The sequence below is a fragment of the Phoxinus phoxinus genome, assembly GCF_949152265.1.
Source record: "Phoxinus phoxinus genome assembly, chromosome: 24".
NCBI classification, from domain to species: domain Eukaryota; kingdom Metazoa; phylum Chordata; class Actinopteri; order Cypriniformes; family Leuciscidae; genus Phoxinus; species Phoxinus phoxinus.
The window spans coordinates 2741300-2754497 of record NC_136899.1 but is presented as its reverse complement, the minus strand read 5'-3'; the positions used below and the strand labels follow the sequence as shown (position 1 = coordinate 2754497).

General features: G+C 37.7%; 2 gene segments (V, D, J or C); both read right to left on the bottom strand.

Moving 5' to 3' along the window:
* Window positions 1-1635: 1635 nt before the first annotated feature.
* LOC306992670 (Ig kappa chain V region 4135-like) lies at window positions 1636-2248 on the bottom strand. The segment is given in 2 exons: window positions 2049-2248; window positions 1636-1961 (listed from the first exon to the last, which is right to left on the bottom strand).
* Window positions 2249-8121: 5873 nt separating this feature from the next.
* LOC306992741 (immunoglobulin kappa variable 4-1-like) lies at window positions 8122-9308 on the bottom strand. The segment is given in 2 exons: window positions 9160-9308; window positions 8122-9072 (listed from the first exon to the last, which is right to left on the bottom strand).
* Between the last annotated feature and the right edge of the window lie 3890 nt (window positions 9309-13198).

Here is a 13198-nt window from a genome sequence, read left to right as displayed (position 1 = left end):
ATCGCTTGGTATGTCGGATCCACCCGTGGCAATCATGAACTGTAATGTCCCTGCAGCCAGCATCCATGGCTTCAAGCAGCATCCATGGGACATCTGGTCATGTGGCTGATGGTCATAAACCTTCCACCTCCATGCAGAAAATAACTGCTCTATGGGGTTGAGGAAAGGGTGGAAGGAAGAGACTTACCAGTCTTGGGTGGACTTCAAACAATGTTGTTATTGCTTGCAAATGATGGAAAGCCACATTGTCCCAGGTAATTACAAAGCTCCTCATGTTTTCACCCTCCTGATCCTGCTCTGGAACCAGGCGCTGGTGGAGATCATTGAGAAAGGCAAGGATGCGTGTCAATCCATGTAAAATGCAATACTTACCTGTTCGTTTGTTGAAAGATGCGTATAATGGATGCAACCGTTGACCACCTCAAATTGGGCTGGACTCTTTCACCAGCCTCTCTTAGTTAAAGACCGTGTTTGATTACATGATCAATGATAGTGGCACGAATTTCATCACTGACTACTGTTCTTGCAGCCCTTGGAATGCCACCACCACGCATTCCTACACCTCTACCTTGCCCTCTCCTTGGGCTTGCTCTTCTCCCTGGGCCTCTTGCTCTTGCTCTTCCTCGTCCAGACATTACAGTGTTTGTCCTTTTCTGTTTCTGTTTCCAAAAACATCACTCCTCAAAGTCCTCCTTTTACTGTATAAGTGTCAATGTAATAGAAAAAAAAGTAACCCCTGCCACTGAATCTAAGCCAGTCTAAGCCAGACTGGAATCAGCTGTGGTTGGCCCAATTTACCCAACATAAATCAGCTCTGTGACAATTGTTCAATTGTTTGTTTGTTATCAGCTGAGATATATTGTTTTTGAACTGATATCATTGCAGAATCAGATGTTTTTATACTGTACTCTAAGGTTTGGAATATTGTTTTTGCTATTGTGGGATGTTGTGTGTTAACATTCGTAAATACTACAAAAACAATCCATAATTTTGTTGGGAGGTATAGCTTGTCTGCATAAAAATGTAAGCATTGTGGAAATGTGTTCACTGACTGCATATTGTGTGAAAACGACATGAAATGTGTGAATGGTATGGCCACAAAAGACCGATGCTGTGCTAATTGTATTTAGAGTTTTGGAAATGTGACAACTGGCTGGACAAACGCTTGTTAGCGACTGAAAAAAACTGTAAGATGGTCAGTTCTATGGTAATGGTCGTGGCCTCTGGTTAGATATAATCTTACGTTCATTACGTGTGATCTATCAGTCTCAGATCTATGGAGACTAAATAACTGATTAAACTGATCAAGCAGGACATATTTAAGATGCTGGAGATTCAGTTTAGAAAGAAGAATATATGAAATCATAAATGCAGAAAATCTAAAAAAAATGTGGTGAAGGATTGAAAAATATCCACTGAAGTGAAAAACAAAAGTGACTGAATTTCTACATGAAGGATGTAATAGGAAACAGGAGATAAAGATGAATTCTGAAAAATCACAAACAAAAAGGTCAAAAACTGATGAAGCTCAAGAGAGTGTGTTCAATAAGATCATGTGTGTGTGTGTGTGTGTGTGAGCAGCTGCAGTTCAGTCACTGTGACTCTGACTGACGGAGGTTTTTGTACGACTCTTTATCACTGTGTGAACACATCTTTACTGTTGATGCTGTGTAAACTCTGACAGTAATAATGTCCAGCATCTTCAGTCTGGACTCCACTGATGGTCAGAGTGAAATCACTGTTAGATCCACTGCCACCGAATCTAGATGGAGTTCCTGACTCGAGGGTGCTTGCATAATAAATCAGGAGTTTAGGAGCTTCTCCAGGTTTCTGTGAGTACCAGGATAAACAATCTCCACCGAACACATCACTGCTGGTTTTACATTTGATGTTCACAGTTGCTCCTGGTTGTTCTGCTGTTATTGAGGGACTCTGAGTGACGGTGATCTGTCCTCTACACTCTGAAACACAACAAGAAGAAAATACACTCAAAACTTTGACAATAAACTTGAAGAAATGAATTGATATCAAACTTGTGCTCCACAAACCTTGAGCAAACGCTGTGAGAGTCCAGATGAAGATGATGATGAAGGTCATGTTGATGAAGATTGGTGTGTGTGTCAGTGATGAAGTGTTAAACTCACAGCACTATAAACACTCTCACACACTGAAGCGTCTGATCAATATGCAAACACACTCCACATCATTTACCTGAAGACAGCACACACACTGTCATTATGTTTGTGCAACAGCTTAATATAGATGCTTATTTACTTGTTTCATTATTTTGGGCTGATCTATATAAACAACAACAAAAATCAATAATGAGTGATTTCATAAAGACACTAAATGTTTTTGCTTGATTGTAATAGTTGAGAGCAGATGTGTTCAGCAGTGTGAGACGGGTGATATAACACCTGGTGTTTGAGCGTCGGTAACTCAGTGGTTGTTTGTAATATATCTCTCAAATACATGTTATCTACATTTGTCTGCTAGAAATATAACTCACTTGGACATGTTCAACACAATCTCAGATTATGTGAATTATTCATAACCATAACCCTGTTGTAACACAGGCTGGGGAAAGAGAGTTAATTTGCTGAAATAAGATCCACACAATCTAAATGTGCAAGTATGTTATTAAAGAACAAATAATAATCAGTTGATGATGAAATATAAGTTTAACTCGCTCACTTTCTCTGTTAGACTTCAGAGAAATGAGTCTGTTGAGGCGGTTTGTATAATAAATCAGGAGTTCAGGAGCTTCTCCAGGTTTCTGTAAGTTTCTGCTGAAATAGTTGATCCTGTTCCAGTTGTTCACCATTTTAATGTGTTTGTTCATATTCACCAGTTTACACTGAGGTTTATCAGGTCATGTTATCGACAGCTGCCAGTTTGTACCTTCTCGTTGCTTTGTGAATAAGTTTTATATAAAAATTCAGTTAAAAGCACAAATTAAAGTTCTTATCTTGGTCTTTCTTATCAGAGGCTTCTGATTGGTGCAGAGGAGGGAGAGGCGTGTCTAAACTGAACTGTTGATCAAGGTTATATTTAAAACAGCAAGATAATATAACACTCTTACTGTCTGCAGTATATAGTATGAATATAGTGCACAGTGAACCAATTACATGTTGGGACGAGATACTCAAATGAAATAACCATGGAGTATTGTGAAAATTAGGATAATAAAAGGCTACTAGTGCAAACTGAAATCACTCAGATCTCAAATGTGTCACTGATCTTTAAGAGCACAAAATCTCTTTCTGACCTTTATAATTATTAAGAGTGTCAGATTAATTTAGATGATGTTATTTCAGATCCTCCTTTGAGCAGCTGCAGTTTCAGCTTCAGTCTCTGTGACTCTGACTGACGGAGGTTTTTGTACGACTCTTTATCACTGTGTGAACACCCAGTTACTGTTGATCCAATGTTGACTCAGACAGTAATAATGTCCAGCATCTTCAGTCTGGACTCCACTGATGGTCAGAGTGAAATCACTGTTAGATCCACTGCCACTGAATCTAGATGGAGTTCCTGACTGGAGTTTTTTTGCAAATTTAATCAGGAGTTTAGGAGCTTCTCCAGGTTTCTGTGAGTACCAGGATAAAGCTTCATCCCCTTCACTCCATCTCTGCACATCTCTGCTGGTTTTACATTTGATGTTCACAGTTGCTCCTGGTTGTTCTGCTGTTATTGAGGGACTCTGAGTGACGGTGATCTGTCCTCTACACTCTGAAACACAACAAAAATACACTCAAAACTTTGACAATAAACTTGAAGAAATGAATTGATATCAAACTTTTGCTCCACAAACCTTGAGCAAACGCTGTGAGAGTCCAGATGAAGATGATGATGAAGGTCATGTTGATGAAGATTGGTGTGTGTGTCAGTGATGAAGTGTTAAACTCACAGCACTATAAACACTCTCACACACTGAAGCGTCTGATCAATATGCAAACACACTCCACATCATTTTCCTGAAGACAGCACACACACTGTTTTGCCCTTTAGTGTCTTTGCTAATAAACTTGTATTTATCATTTCCAGAAACACACTCATGATTTACTTCATGTTATTTTGTGTCGATCTTCTCGCTCTAAACACTTTTAATGCTCAGTTTCAGACTTTGATGCTGAGAGCATTTAATATCTGCAGATTTATATCATCATGATACTGTAACAGGTCAAAGGTCATCCAATAGAGAACGACCATCTACATCTGCCTGAAGATTTCATTATAAAGCAGGTCAACAGAATTTATATAAATGTGATGAATGTATTTTGGGAGTAATTATGAAACATGACAATTATTTCAGGCTTCATGTAATACATATTTACTTTTAAAGATGAACATTTTGTGGCTCTTTTTCGATCAATCAATCAGTTGATGTTGAGAAGATATGATGTCGAGTCTCATATCAGTGTGTGTGTGTGTTTGTGTGTGTGCGTGTGTGTGTGTGTGTGTGTGTGTGTGTGTGTGTGTGTGTGTGTGTGTGTGTGTTGTCTCTTTCTCTGCTGGAGTGTGTGTTCATTTGAGTGTGACGGAGGTTTTTGTACGGCGCTTTCTCTAGAATGAAACACTGTGGTACACTTTCGGTGGAGGAACTGAACTGACGATCAGAAACTGTAAGTCTTTCTTAAATTATCGAATAAAAACTTATGATGTGTGTGTTTTTAAAAGGAGGTTTAATGTTATTTAACAGCATTTGGCAAAAATATTCCTAATTTATTACAAAAACATATTATTGCAAAGCTTTTTGTTTTCTATTTTACAAATTGATTAGAAAGTTCTTTAAAATCAGTTAAACATTTTAATTATTGAGAACGGAACAAATATCATATTTTTGAAAGCATATCGTGATTGCTTCATAGAACTGATTTATATTTATGCATATTTCTTAAACTTGATACACTATAAAAAAATCTATAACTTATACGGTAAGAAAAATGCAGCTTTGTTTGCCAGACCTGTTATTTTCACTTCCAGAACTGTAAATTTAACAGTATTTTACTGTAATGTACCATGAAATGTCCAGTTAAATCTATTACAGTTTTACTGTGTACAGCAAAGGAACAAACGTTTATCAATTAATAATTTTTACTTGATTGATTTTTAAAATTACTCAATTTCTTTACAGTGTACATTCAGTAATAGTCAATATTGATTTAATGAATATTTTGAAACTAAACTCAGAAAAATTAAATGTTCTATAATTTAATTCTGAAAAAACCCCAAATGAGTCTATTTTTTAATTTATTTAATCATTTATTTAAAATGTATAATTCATATAAATGTTTTTAAATGTCATTTTTTCATTTTACACAAATAATTGAACATATTATTGCTCAAATTTAGTTCATTTCATGTATTGACTGCAGTACTTTAAAATCTATTAAATATTTTCTTCATATATAATTTTCAACAAAAGTTGTATAATGCGGACAAAATAAATATAATTTTTATAATTTTCATCAGACAAAAAGAAACAAAGCATTTTGAAAAATAAGCACGTTAATCTTCAAAGCATATTTCATATTGTTTTAAAATGTAATATATTGGTTGCAATATTATTGTGATATTATATTGAATGTAGTTTGTAATATTGTAATCTTTTCTGTCATATTCAAATTTAACTGCTATTACTTTTTGAAATCCGTGACACAAAAGTTTGATTATACGGATAAAATAATTTTTAGGCGTCATCATCAGACAGATAGATTTGAATATTTCATCATTTGAACTGAAATTTGCTGATAATTATGATTGTGAGAGTCTCAAGAATTTTTCAAAATATAGGCTACTATTAATAATGAATTGATTATTCAGAAAATATCAAATTACTGTAAGATCCGCTGTATATCATTATCATGTCTGCTTTACAGAACTGATTTATATTTAGAAGTACAGGATACATTTTTTTGTGAATATTGATTTAACTGAGAATATTTTTTAACTGAATTCAGGATATTTGTGATATTTCAGGATATTTGGGATATTTATGAATGAAAGCAGTTATGTAGAATTTCTGTAAAGATACAATTATTGTGATTTCTACTACATGACCATGTCTGACATCTAACTAACTGTGTGTGTGTGTGTGTGTGTTCCAGCGGGGCCCTCCGTGTCTCCCTCCGTGTCTCTGCTGATCTCTGGAGACTCCTCCGCTCTGCTCTGCCTGCTCGGCTCTTACTCTCCACAGGGGGCGACGGTGAGCTGGACGCTGGACGGGTCAGAGGTCACCGAGGGGGTTCAGACCAGCGCAGAGAGCGAGCGGGGCGGTCTCTACAGTCGCAGCAGCGTCCTGAGCCTCAGCAAAGCACGCTGGGAAGCCGCAGAGCGCTTGGTCTGCAGAGCAACACATGCCGGAGCCGCTCACGAGGCCTCGTTCCTCAAGAGCTCCGAGTGCTGATGTTTCTCCAGTGAACACCAGCGGATCTGAGCGGCACGTGATCTACAGCTCAATACTGAAGCCGTCTGCCAATGTGCTGCCATTGCTGTTCATTCAATAAAGCTTCATCTGAACGCCGCACATGTGTGTGTGACTGCATCATTGATCAGTGTGTCGTTCCTCCAAAGTCCTGCACTAAAGTTTCAGCGGCTTTTGATTATTGTGATTAGCGGTGTAACAATATCAAATCTCACAATATATCGCAATACAAAAATGCATCGATATGTCGTGGATAGTGACAATATGTATCGTATCGTTCACCCAACATGAAAAAATTCAAGTTTACAGGGTTTTCGTGTCACTTCTACATTAAACTACTGTATATAATGTTGAATATAATATAATAATGCAATGGGGGAATATTTGTGGGTCCTGAAAATGCCAAATGTCTGATGTTACCAGTAAAAAGTGGCCGACATTATTTTAAATATATCTAGTCAGAGATCAAGCATATTCGTCTGAAATAATTCAGTATTTTCATCTTCAGAATCATGAATATTGTTATTCTGGTGTCTCTATTGTCTGTGCTTTGGGTTATCAGCACCAAGTCTGTTCATTTACACACACACTGTTAAACCAGATTCAGCATTTTGATGGAGTATGGCAATAATATGGTATTGTGAGTGTGTGATATGTATGGAGGTGTCGCTACACCATAACTGTAATAGTGGAGAACAGCTGCATTCAGCAGTAAATGTGAAATGAAGCTCTTGGGGTTTGAACATGGTCACTGGAGACGAGCGGCTCTATTCTGAGACCATCACAGTCACTAAACCTGACAATGCAAATGAGATTTTCACCTCAAACTCACAGTTTCACTCTTTTACTGGTTCAGCGCTCTGAACTGGGACAGTTTCACTTCTGCTGATGGAGGGATGAGACAGTTATGAAGTTTGAGAGGTAGTTTATATGACTTGTAACTTATATAATGTAATGAGACTCTTCACTGGTAGATCATGTGTGACTGGACTAGACGTGTAAATCTTAAATAGTGATCGATTCAATTCAGGATTCATCGGATTTTGATTATTTTCAAGAAACATTTCTTTCTAATTCACAATGATTCAATTTACTATGAGATTTGACACAGTGTGCAATGCGCCTATAAAATACCTAGGATTTCCTTTTTAGTATTCCATATTTCATAATTTCAGTAAACTAATCCACATATTCAAATATTATCTGTTACATTCTAAGTCTCATATTCATATAAAAGAAAATGGTCCCACTTTATATTAAGTACAATGTACTTATTGTGTTCATGTTTTATTGTAAAACACTTTTGCTGCTATGGTGTGATACGGGTAAGGTCAGGGACAGGTGTGCTGGTGTGGTCAAGTTTAAGGATGGGTTAAGGTATAAGGGAAGGGTCAACAGTGTAATTACAAATGTAATTACATACATTAATTACAGCTGTAATCACATGAAGGTATTTAAAAAATATAAGTACAATGTAAAAACATGTATGTACACAATAAGTCCATTGTATCAAATTATTAATTTCAATGTAAATAGTAATAGTACTTAAAGCCACTTAATATAAAGTGGGACCAAGAAAATCGTCTGCATCCTAAAAGCCCTTAAATGTCGTCTCGCCCGAATAAACAATGATTTCAGGAAAACACAGTATTTAATCTTGTAAAATCACAGTGAAGTTTCCACACAATGAAGCGCTGTATTTCCGTGGCCGAGCAATAACATGTTTGTGAGTGTGTGAAGTGTGTTTGCTGGAGACTGAAGCGCTGTGGTGAGAGATCTGTCTTCTGCTCGTGTGAGAATCAGACGCATCGCAGGATTAATAATGAATGATCCAGAAAACAGTGAATGTTACAGACAGACTGACTGTGGGACGGTGGAGCGTCTGATCGTGTTAAATACGGTTTCTCTCTTTCTCTGAATCAGTTCATCTGTGACTCTGAACATGATGATCTAAACAGCGGCGTTATGGAAGATGATTAATAAACTATTCAAGCACCAACAACATCTTTATGATTCACTTTATAGTATGAGTGTATAATTAAGAAGTATAAATAATAAATAATAATCATGCTTTATAAAAAATACATTAACAACCGTATGAGAAACCATCAATTATCTAAAAGAAATGATCAAAATCATTTTATATAATCTTCAAAATTGAAAATTGAAATTAAGTTCAGCAAAATTGATATTAAGTTCATTTTTGTGTTTTTCACTGTTGAGTGTGTGTGTGTGTGTGTGTGTGTGTGTGTGTGTTTGAGCAGCTGCAGTTTCAGTCACTGTGACTCTGACTGACGGAGGTTTTTGTACGACTCTTTATCACTGTGTGAACACACCACCTCTGTGATAACTCTGACAGTAATAATGTCCAGCATCTTCAGTCTGGACTCCACTGATGGTCAGAGTGAAATCACTGTTAGATCCACTGCCACTGAATCTAGATGGAGTTCCTGACTGACGGGTGCTTGCATAATAAATCAGGAGTTTAAGAGCTTCTCCAGGTTTCTGTGAGTACCAGGATAACCAATCCCCAGCACCATCCCTGTACACATCTCTGCTGGTTTTACATCTGATGTTCACAGTTGCTCCTGGTTGTTCTGCTGTTATTGAGGGACTCTGAGTGACGGTGATCTGTCCTCTACACTCTGAAACACAACAAGAAGAAAATACACTCAAAACTTTGACAATAAACTTGAAGAAATGAATTGATATCAAACTTGTGCTCCACAAACCTTGAGCAAACGCTGTGAGAGTCCAGATGAAGATGATGATGAAGGTCATGTTGATGAAGATTGGTGTGTGTGTCAGTGATGAAGTGTTAAACTCACAGCACTATAAACACTCTCACACACTGAAGCGTCTGATCAATATGCAAACACACTCCACATCATTTTCCTGAAGACAGCACACACACTGTCATTATGTTTGTGCAACAGCTTAATATAGATGTTCATGTACTTGTTGCATTATTTTGGGCTGAGCTAAAAACAAAAAAAACAAAACAAAAAAAACAACAACAATAATGAGTGATTTCATTAAGACACTAAATGTTTTTGCTTGATTGTAATAGTTGAGAGCAGATGTGTTCAGCAGTGTGAGACGGGTGATATAACACCTGGTGTTTGAGCGTCGGTAACTCAGTGGTTGCTTGTAATATATCTCTCACAATGTTATACATGTTATCTACATTTGTCTGCTAGAAATATAACTCACTTGGACATGTTCAACACAAATTATGTGAGTTATTGTCAAACGCAAAGAGTTCTGTTGTTGAAAACTACCCAACTATTGTTGTAACACAGGCTGGGGAGAGATGTATGAGAGCTAATTTGCTGAAATACAGTTTTTTACAATAACTTTGTTACTATTTTCAGAACCTTGATGTCATTTTTCACAAGACACAAAACTCACAACCAATGATCAAAATCATTTTTCAAGACTCTAACCTTTTTCTCAATTGTTTGGATACAAAACACATAAAACTTATATAATTTGTTCATTCAACAAAAATCACCTGTTCAATATGACACAACTTGTCGTGGGCCTCGTTTGAGAGGTGGGGGGGAACGTGGTAGAGGACAAGGCCACGGACCAAGACAGCGGCAGCAACAGCAGAGTGTCCAATGAAATTCGGGCAATAGTTGTAGACCATGTCATAAATCATGGCATGACAATGACTGAGGCGGCTACAATGATACAACCAAACCTCAGAAGGTCAACCGTGGCCTCAATAATCAGAACTTTCCGGTAAGTTATCAGCATGCACTAAACATTATGCTACTCTCAATTGTCAAATGACTGCATACCAATGTGTATCGCAGAATAGGTGATGTGACCAAGTGTCTTCTTACTCTAATGTTCCCTGTAGAATTGTGACCAGGCCAAATAGTGGAGGCAGAGGCACAACTCTAACTGACCAACAAGAGCAGGCTGTGGTCGATTGGTTCGGGCCAGAAATAATATTCGCCTTACAGAAATTCACCAGCATATCTTGGACAATGAAGACATGTTCAACAATGTGGGATCCGTAAGTTTGCCGACTATTGCACGCATACTGAAAAGTCACCAGTTATCTATAAAACAACTATACCATGTGCCTTTCGAAAGAAATGCAGATAGAGTGAAGCAAATGAGGACTGAGTATGTTCAGGCAAGTTCAGTTTCAAGATGGCTGTTGTAAAAACATTCCCACAAATTTTACATTGTACCGTAATCTCTAAATCTCTTTAAAAAAATATATTTTTAGAGGGTGATGGAGCTGGATGCTGATGATGACGACCATCACAAATTCATATATTTGGATGAGGCAGGTTTTAATCTGGCCAAGACAAGGAGGCGAGGTCGGAATTTCATTGGCCAGCGGGCAACCATCCAAGTACCTGGACAACGTTGGGCCAACATTACCATGTGTGCAGCTATATCAGAAGATGGTGTGGTGGGACGCAGACCTCATATTGGACCATATAATGCAGCTCTCCTTGTCCCCTTTCTTGATGAGCTCGATCAGGTTTGTAGAGCTGAAGGTGTGACCAATGTCATTGTGTGGGACAATGTCAGGTTCCATCATGCTCATGTAGTGCAAGCATGGTTTCAGGCCCATGCACAATTTACCACCCTGTATTTACACCCATACTCTCCCTTCCTTAACCCAATTGGGATTTTTTTTCTCTGCATGGAGATGGAAGGTTCATGAATCATGATAGGCACCCTCATGAACAAGTCACTCTTCTCCAGGCCATGGATGACCCCTGCAATGACATCGCAGCAGACCAGTGTCATGGATCCGCCATGCCCGAAGGTTTTTTCCAAGATGTTTGGCTAATGAAAACATCCATTGTGATGTAGATGAGAACCTGTGGCCAAATCCACAACACAGAGTTGATGACAATGTAGAAGTTATCACTCCTGTTTTGTTTCTTACAAGCAAGCAAGTTGAGGAACACTGCATTTGATGTTTTACAGCACTGTCTTTTCTTTTCTATTTCATAGCTAGTTATTTTTGCTTTGATTCAAATAAATGTTGTGATTGTACTGTAGTGTTTTGCATCAATATATTATAAACTTTGTTCAATGATTCCACTGTGTCTGTAGTATTCTCTACTAATGCAGTACTTTTACAGAGATGTATTTACTGTACATGTGGTACCATAATGAAACCTGTATCACTTATTTTGTTCTACAATATTTACAGTAATGATTGTACGATCAATGACACAGTGAAACTATCGGTTGCTTGTGTGTGGGTGATCTATAGTTATGTTTCTATGGTATTGCACAATACCGTAAATTTGTTTTTTTGAACCAATGATTGTTCAAGTGCACGATTTCTTTAGATGTGAATGCACAATGCAATGTTTTGAACATTAGACAGCCTGTGTTACAAGTGATAACCGTTTTGAGTTTTGTGTCTAGAGTTGTGAAAAATGACATCAAGGTTCTGAAAATAGTAACAAAGTGATTATAAAAAACTGTAAATCATAAATGCAGAAAAATGTGGTGAAGGATTGAAAAATATCCACTGAAGTGAAAAACAAAAGTGACTGAATTCTACATGAAGGATGTAAACAGGAGATAAATATGAATTCTGAAAAATCACAATCAAAAAGGTAAAAAACTGATGAAGCTCAAGAGAGTGTGTTCAATAAGATCATATTGAGTCATTTATTCACAGTGTGTGTGTGTGTGTGTGTGTGTGTGTGTGTGTGTGTGTGTGTGTGTGTGTGTTTGAGCAGCTGCAGTTCAGTCACTGTGACTCTGACTGACGGAGGTTTTTGTACGACTCTTTATCACTGTGTGAACACATAATCACCCTCACAATCCCCATCAGAATCTGTTCTGCAATGGAAACTCTGACAGTAATAATGTCCAGCATCTTCAGTCTGGACTCCACTGATGGTCAGAGTGAAATCTGTTCCTCCAGATTCTCCTTTCCCACTGAATCGACTGAGACTCTCATCATTAAGTTCATCTACCCGATAAATGATGAGTTTAGGAGCTTCTCCGTGTTTCTGCTGATACCAAGCTAAATACCAGCTATATATCCCAGGATCAGTTTTACAGTTTATCGCGGCTTCTCCTCCTTCAGAAACATTCACAACTTCAGGCTGAGTCACAGAGATTCCTCTGGATGCTGTCGACAACAACATTATATGAGTTTATCAAATGAAATGAACATTAAAGACTCATAAAGGACAAGCTTTGACTTCTGTTACCTGGAATAAAAGCCGTCAGAATCCAGATGAAGCCGCTGAAGAGATTCATGGTGTGTGTTGGGTTGTACCGCGGTAAACAGCAGTGTGTTATAAAGTGTGTGAGTCTGAAGGCTATAAACACTCGAGCGCTGAAACACGTGCCGATGCAAAGCGACTCTGAGCAAAAACCAGCTGGAGGAAAACACACATGAACACGAACACATGCAGAAGAAACTGATCCAGTTTTAATGTGTTTTATTCTCATGATCCACTGGAGTGTGTTTTCACTTCTTTACACGTTTACAAATCATTTCTTCTTTATTCTGCACGAGTCTCTGTTCAGAGTTCAGACTTTCTGAAGAATCAAATGACAGAGTTTCATCACTAAAAGAAACGAGTATTTCACTGTGAACTCCACGAGAGGGCAAAGGTCATTCCAGAGGTCAAAGGTCATCAAAACTTATTCAAATGCTTTTAGGAATTGCTAATACACCCGATATTGTCAACATCTCTCAGAACATCTCTCATGTGCATTTGACTTGTTTATGGAGGACTCTTGACTCTCGAATATCAGTCGTTG